Consider the following 8,312-nt stretch of genomic DNA (forward strand, 5'->3'; position numbering starts at 1 on the left):
GGGTGTGCAGCCTGGAGAAGAGAAGGCTCCGGGGAGACCTTCCAGCACCTTCCAGTGCTGAAAGGGGGCTACAGGAGAGATGGGGAGGGACTTTTAAAAAGGACATGTAGTGATAGGACGAGGGCTAATGGATTTAAATTGGAAGAGGGGAGACTGAGATGAGATGTGAGGAAGAAATGTTTTCCTGTGTGGGGGGTGAGGCAGTGGCCCAGGGTGCCCAGAGAAGCTGTGGATGCCCCATCCCTGGAGGGGTTCAAGGCCAGGCTGGATGAGGCTTTGGGCAACCTGGGCTAGTGGGAGGTGTCCCTGCCCATGGCAGGGGGGTTGGAACTAGGTGATTTCTAACATCCTTTCCAACCCAAACAATTCTATGATTATTGTGCATAGTTGGGAGGACTGGGATGCTTGCAAGTGTCTGATTTTTCTTTGAAGCTCAGTGACTTGTGGCGGGACAGAGAGGTAGCTTGCCTTAAGAGTTAAACTCACTGTGGTCTTCCTGGTTTGACAGAATAAAACATGACCAGAGTAATCTTGTCTTGCAAATAAATCTCGATACCATTTTAATAACTTGTCCAAACACTTCCTGGGTAACTTAATAAAACATTAATCTGTTTTCCTTTTGTTTAGTTCTCTAAGCGTGCGATCCTACTCCTTCCTGTACATTACTTTCAGTAGGGTAGAAAACTAGAACATTTCTATCTGGAAAACAAATTTCTGAGGAGCAGAGCTGCCTGTGTGTGGGTGGATAAAGATTAAAGCAATTTCCTGTTGCCTGAGACAGTTTGGAAGGTTTAGTCCTTCAGGCTAGAGCCTTCCAAACCCTTATAGCTTGATACTTTAATTTCACCATAGATTTCTGAAAAGCAGAAAGTTTAGCTAAGTATATAAATCCCTGTTGGGCCGTTTACCTGTGTTCTGCAAGACTTTTTCAGGATTAGCTCCTGCCTGAGATCTTCTCTTCCCAGCCATTGGAGAGTCAATCCGACCAACTCTCAAAGGACTTCAGTTCCTATAGAAAACCTCAGATGTCTTAACTTGCAGTTTTCTTTCTAAGCTCATGTCTCTCACCTGCTCCTAACTGAATTTAACATAGCAATTAACATGCATTATTAAATTTCTTTATTTCAGTGACCTGTCCTTTAGCAGCTTTTCAAAGTCCAATATAAACTGTTGAGTAATTACAATGAGGTTTTCTACACATAGCATCATGATTATTGAGTAGGTTAAACATTTTACTTGGCTTTGTATTTTTTTTTTCCTGGACTGCAGGGTTGCCCTGAGATCCAGATTAAGAGCTTCTAAAAACCGTGCATTGGGGGAATAGTTAATGTTTTCACCTGAAAGCAGTTGCTTGAGTACATGTGTTTGTTTTTAATGTTGCACTCTATAAATGTGTTACTTCACTTTCAAGTTTCTTTACCAGCTTTTTAAAGCCCTTCTAATAAGCTGGTTAAATATTTTGAGAGCTTTCAGAATGTAAGTTATATTTGGGAAATACTTTACCCACTTCAGATTTGTTTACTTGGATGATCCATTTACCTCTCAAGGTTCTTGTAGAAGTATTCAATTTGTACAATTACTGTTACGTTGGAACTTAACAGTGTACAAAAGAAGTAGGAGGCTGTGGTGAGAGCTTAGCACTCATGTTTGGCCACATTACTGAAGGCAGAATGAGGTACAGAGTACCTGCCAGTGGCATACAATATACGATCAGTTTTGTAATCGTAGAGAGAATAATTGTTATAATCTATTCAATAACTGTTCCCTTATTATTATTATAAAATAATTTTGGTACTACTAAAAGGCTGTGAATTTTCTCCCATAGATCTACTTCTATGACTTTCTGAACCACAAAGCTAAGCCAAGAATATAATTTTCACTAACTATCTTATTAAGGCACTTCTTCAGCATCTCCAGCGTGCATCAAATATCCAGGAAGAAAGTACCATTCCTCAAAAGTTCTGGAGTCTGAAAGATTTCAAAGCAAATGATGGATCTGTAACTCCCAAATTTAAGCTCCTGGGGACAGCAGCATGTTCCTCCCTCCAGTGACAAACAAATATTCTTGCTGAATAAGCCACCTAAATTCCTTGGCATTTTTCTTGTGGAGCTGAATCCTAGCACTTCATCACGTCCTCATAAACATAGTAAGAATGCTGAGATTAAAGTATTTATGATATGTTCTGACATTGTCTGTCAAGCCCTGCATTTAATGCTTCTGTAAGTCTGCTCCCAAATATTTAAAGAGAGAATAGCTTCCAGTTTAGAGCAAAATAAAGAGTGTTGTGTCTGGAGCGAGACAACCTTTGTGAAATTGCCTGTGGTGGTGTTCCTGCTATTGTCGTCATATTTTTTACGTAGTCTTCAGTTCTCTTCTTTGAATGCCAATACAAGCTAAATGTCTCGGAAAATAAACGCCTGCATTTTTCTGTCTGGAAGCTACTGAATCTTTTGAAACAATATCAGTCTCCTTGTTAGTTTTGAAGCGAGTACAGCGAAGCACACTTCTGCCATCTGTGTGGGAGACTTTTGGCACCTCTGACTCAAAGCTGTGCTCAGTTGCTACTTTTTATAATTGAAACTTCACATAACACTTCTACAACCTGCCAGTTGAATATTTAAGAGGAGAATACTTGTTTAATCAAGTCATGTTAGGCAGCTTGGAGATATGTGTAATCCCCTAAGAAAAATAACGTCCTTTGCGGTTTAATCATCTTTTTGGTAGCCTACCTGTGTCTGTACAAGTGAAATGCATGTTTAGAGCATTACATCTGTTTTATTTTTGTATTCTCCTTCAAACTGTCTCTTCTGGAAGATTTTTCAAGAACTCACTTTCATATTAGGTAAGTTGGAAATGAGAATGGTTTCAAGCAATAGTTTTGCTAACATTGTTTCTCTGTAGTAATAGTAAAGAGAACTGAAATCCTACCTGCAGGCTGTTCTGGCTTGTGCTGCACCTTCTTGCAGGAACGTGTTTAGGGAGGATTAGAAAACTAACAGCAGGAAGGAAGCAGCCACCTCAAAGTCATATTTCAGGTTAGGGGAAAAAAATGAAGGGGTAGAAGGGCAGATGTAAAAAGGTTTTGTATTTAAAAGGCAAAAGGAACACTGTTCGGAGTTGTCTGAACTTGAAGAGGTGCTATTTGTTTTCTTGTGTTGTATGTTTAAATATTGAACTTGGTGCCACCTGATGTTATAAAGGGCAGAAGTACATGTAAAGTTTAAAAATAAAATAATAAAATAAACCAAACAGGCCCTAGACAGTTATGGAAGATCTAATCTGGTATATTTTTTTCAGGAACATTTGGCATTAGTCTACCTGACATAGCAGTAAACTACTGTAAAGGTTTCCTTGACATTTTATAGTTTATAGAAAGATTTAAAGTCTCTTCTTCCACCCTGCTTGACAAATACAGACACCAGCAGGCAGAAGGATACACAAACAGCTGCGATGCAGTCCTGCACATCTGCATTCAGAGGCATCTGACCTCTCTGTAGTTACATTTGATGATTTTTTTTTTTTATATGTACCTCAGGAACCAGACAGTGAAGCAGCATAAGGAGGAGTGAAGTTGAGCAAGCTGCCATTTACCTGTGGCTTAGATATTGGGGACACCCGAAGACTTGAACTTTCCTTGCCAGAGCTCTGTCTTATGACTGAAATTGGGGAATATTGAGGACAATTTTTGTTTTTCTGGCCAAATAACTTTAGCTGCTTGAATTTCTAGAAAAAGTAACAGTATTGAGTGACAGTTGAAGTATTTGCTAGTTCTGAAACAAATCTCTGCAAGCTGTTTGCATTTTTCATTTTTGAAGAAATCACTTTACAGCATCAGAGTGGGAATGGCATTAGCACCAACAGCAGGTAGCTTCATAATTAATTGCCTAGATGGAATGACTTCTGTTCTGCTTGGTTTTGTGTATTATGCTACTTCTTGTCCTGGCAGAACACCTTCTGTTGTCACTAGGAAGTATCTCGGTTGCCCTGCTGTGTTCTCATAGAAAACCTCTTCACTATGGGGTTGGAGAGACACTGGAACTGGTTGTGGATGCCCCATCCCTGGAGGGGTTCAAGGCCAGGCTGGATGAGGCTTTGGGCAACCTGGGCTAGTGGGAGGTGTCCCTGCCCATGGCAGGGGGATTGGAATGAGGTGAGCTTTAAGGTCCCTTCCAACCCAAACCATTCTGTGATTCTAAAAAAGGATCAAAATGTTTACAGCTGAAAGTAATGTCTGATCCTGAAGTAATTCTCTAGAAACTATTTCTGTAATGTGAGATTATCCTTCAAAATGGTCTTTTCCTGGACCTCAGCTTCATCATTATTGCAAACTTTGAGCATGCCAGAAGATTGTAATTATTAATCATTTTTTGTCTTGATGTTTAATTTAGGCAGGTGTTCTAGAAGTAACCGTACTGAGCTCAGGTTGTGGGGATCTGCTGGGATCAGACTTGATCGGGAAGTAAAGTCTGAGTGCCTCCAGCCTCTTATATCAGAGAGGCACTGCAGCACTCGGAAATAGCTGTAATTCTCTGCGTGCTGGTACCTTAAAAACCAGTTTAATTTCATAGCCAAAGCCCACAGGGGAAGTGCAAAGGTACGAATAATAAAAACCAGGTCATCTTTCACTGGGATGAAGCAGTCTTGTAACAGCTGAAGAGCGTATCAAGCATGAAACACAGATGTCCTTGTTGGATCTTCAGAATGCTTCTGGATTCATTAAAGATGTAAAATTGTGAGTTTATTCTAATACAGCTACTGTACAGATAAAACTGACGTGCAAGTGTGGGGCCAAAGGGCTGCAGGGCTTGGTGACTGAGTCTTGAATTCATCCCAGTTTGGGATGCTTTTAGCTTGGAGAGGCAAATTTCAGAGAAGTGGAGAAGTTAAGAGTAATCATGCCCAATATATTTTTAACCTGCACGTATTCAAGTACTTAATTTGCTATGTTGATGCTGTGTACCCATTTGCACTGCTCCGGAAAACTTCCATTATATTGCGTGTGGTTCCCACAGTATGCAGTCTGAGTTACTGGCAGTGTAAATTCTGATAATAAAAGTTTTCCTTCTCAGTCCTGTGAGTAAAGGAAAGTTTATATCAAAACTAGTTCTGCTACAAAACTGCTTCCAAATTACCTTTCTTCAAGAACTTTGTTCACTTCTTAAGTGTGACAAGCTGGATTTGCAAATAAGAGGAGATAAGTGGTGCTGAAGAGGCATAGGGATAATTTTGGAGCATTTGGAAACCACTTGTTGAACGAGCGTAGTCTACAAGTGGTCCTCGCTACTGTGGCCTTGCTCCTGTTTCGAAGAATGGGAAAATCAGAGTTCCAGCTGTAGTAGATATACTACAACTGAAGGTGGTTGTTGCTTTGTGTCTAGTAACACATAAGCCACTTGCAACAAAGCAATCTGAAAAATCTTGACACAAGCGAGTGAAGAATAACTTTTCATTTGACGTTAACTTCTTCCAGCTCAATCGAGAAGTCTTTAATCATATTTGGTACTTTGGCTGAGATAATAAAATGGCAGCTTTGGGAAGAAATCTTGGCAAGCTTAGATGGAGGGAGATGGTTTGTTGAGAAATCTAATAGCTGTCAAAGCAAAGTTGATTCTTTGTGGTAGATGGAGTGTGTGTTAAGTGTTCAACTATATTGCTCAAAGAATGCTTTTTGCCATGAACTTATCTTGAACTGTATTTTTACGTTCCACATTCTTGAGGATATTTAGCTAGAATCCAACGTTATTTTATTCTTGATCACCAAAATAGCGCTTTTGCCTTCATTGGGTCAGCACATATTACTGTGCATAGATTAATAATTAGATCAGGTTGTCTTTAATGAATTTAGATACTGTTAATGCTATTTCTGGGAATGAGAAGCTTTTACGTGCTCCTGGCCAGCCTGAGAAAGCAGATTTTGTTTACTGCAGTAGATGAGACCACTGACCCGAGACATCTACAGCTGAGAAATGTTTCTGTGAAGACATACGAGTCCTAATTTACTCCCATTGGAACACTATACTCCTGATGAGATTATTTTTCAAAACATTACTTCATTTTTCAATAAGTGGGGACTTGACCTGTATAAAGTGTCCTGTAGTTAAAAATGATCCTTTCAGTGGCAGGGAGATTTAAAGTTCCGATAGCGAGGTTGTCTGCTCTGTTCTTACAGATAGTCCTTACGTTGTGATACCCATCGCAGCTTGTACAGAGCAAGCCCTGAATTCAAGCTGAAACATGTCATGGAAATGCACCAAAATCTCCAAAATCCATCAGTGTCACTTGTTCTGTGGATTGCTGGCTGTGTTTTTGAGGCATTTGAAAGCATTATTTGCTGAACTTGTGGAATTATACCCTCTTGTATAAATTGGTGACTGGCTTATCAAGAACTGCCTGACTTCCATAATCTGGGTTTTTTCTTTCTTTTCCTGTATGCAGCCTGGACATATTGAAGCAATTGTACATTCTCCAAGAGCAAGGTCACAGCAGTTACACTTTGTAATAGAAAGATGGCAGTGATTCTGCTTTCCATTATCTTCTCGTTGAGCTATTCAGATAGGCATTTTGAAAATAGATTTCATAAAGTTAAACTGCCAATATGTTTCCCTTTCCCAGTAAACCAATTATCTTTGTATTGTGCAAAGCTTGAATGAGGAGATGCTTTTTTTTCCCCTTGGCAGTCTGTATTTTTGTCATCACGTTTGTTTTACAAGTATCGCTTTTTCTCTCAAGTAGAAACGAAAAACGATAAAGTAATCAAATCTGAATTCACTTGTGATTTATGATTCATGTTTGTGTCTTAATCTCATGTCTAACAAAGCAGAGTGCACATTATAATCCTTTTTTCTGCCTTTTCATTTGATTTTGGCGTTGCTTACCAGGTGGGGATCTTACTTTTTTGTTTAAAACTTTTCCAGTTACGCTGATTGTTGGCAGACCAGTTAGCTGTTCCTGGTGGACCAGTAGTCACCCTAAGGTCAGCTTGTGGCCTCCACCGTCAACTGGTAGCTTGATTTGAAAAGGATCCGATGTGCTCTGTGTTGTATCTCTCTAATTGAGAAGTCTGGTTGTAAAGTTTCATACTGTTGCATGTTAGTTGTGTTCTTTCCAACTAGCACTCAGCTGCTTGGGTCTGCTGCTTCGGATCTGTGCCAGCGTCTGCTCTGAAGCCGATAGAACCCCGGCACGGCTTATCTTGAGAAGGAAACAGGTTTTGAAGCTGTGCAGCCAAAACTACTTGTGCCTTGGTCTTCTGGTGGAGTGCTAACAGGTTGGAAACGCTGGGTATTTTGGTGCCTGTGGCTCTTCAGCAGCTTGCTTTTCCTAATGCTTAATTCAAAATATCCTGGGGAATAGTGGTTTCCAGTGAACTGGCTGGACAATGGTAGTTCTCATTTAAAAGGCTTTCAGTGTTTGCTTTCTTCTGGTTCAGAAAAGTCCCAGCACTTCTAAATAACACAAGATTTCTCCTCTGGATACAACATTCCTTTACAGTGAGCAAACAGGATGTGGCTAGTGTTCTCCCTCCAACCTAACTCCTTCCGCCCTTCCCTGCCCCCCCTCGCTGCCCCCCAAAAGGGGGTGAGGTTGAAATAACTCAAACTTCAGTAAATATTTAAACCATGTTCTTGTACACTCCTCATACTTCAGTCGTATCAAGCAAGAACTTGTGACTTTTTCAGGTCATTATCTTATCTGGATTGGGTTTAGTTCTATCCTTGTTTCGGGTGTCCTGTCTGTGGGCTTAAGCTTGAAATTCATCATTTTCTAAACTGTCCTATTTATTGGTAGAGCTGTGTGAGGCGTGGTTGTTCCCTAGATCTGATGGATGACTCTCTGCTGTCACACAAGTGACTGTTACAGAAATTACATTACTTCATTATCTGTTATAATAGTGAATAATTGGGTTTCAGCTGCATTCCGCCAAATCTGCCGTACAGTCATCTCGCCACAGCTGTTCTGCTTACTGTCCTTGGAAATAAGAAGTGAAGGAAAAAGCCATGTCAAGTTTGCTCTCTGACACATTCGATGGATGCAATTGGGCAGGAAGTTTCATAGAATCACAGAATGGTTTGGGTTGGAAGGGACCTTAAAGCTCATCTCGTTCCAACCCCCTGCCATGGGCAGGGACACCTCCCACTAGCCCAGGGGTGGAGCAACCACAGCTTCCCTGAGCAGCCTGTCGAAGGTACAGCAAATACGGTGATGTGAAAATACAGCTGAGTTGATGGACTACGTTTCTGATCTTCAGTTAACTATTAGTATTATTAACTATATAGTTAACTAACTGTGCCCTCGTGGCCAAGAAGGCCAA

This window comes from Pterocles gutturalis, unplaced genomic scaffold (assembly GCF_000699245.1).
Source record: "Pterocles gutturalis isolate BGI_N339 unplaced genomic scaffold, ASM69924v1 scaffold1400, whole genome shotgun sequence".
NCBI lineage: Eukaryota > Metazoa > Chordata > Aves > Pterocliformes > Pteroclidae > Pterocles > Pterocles gutturalis.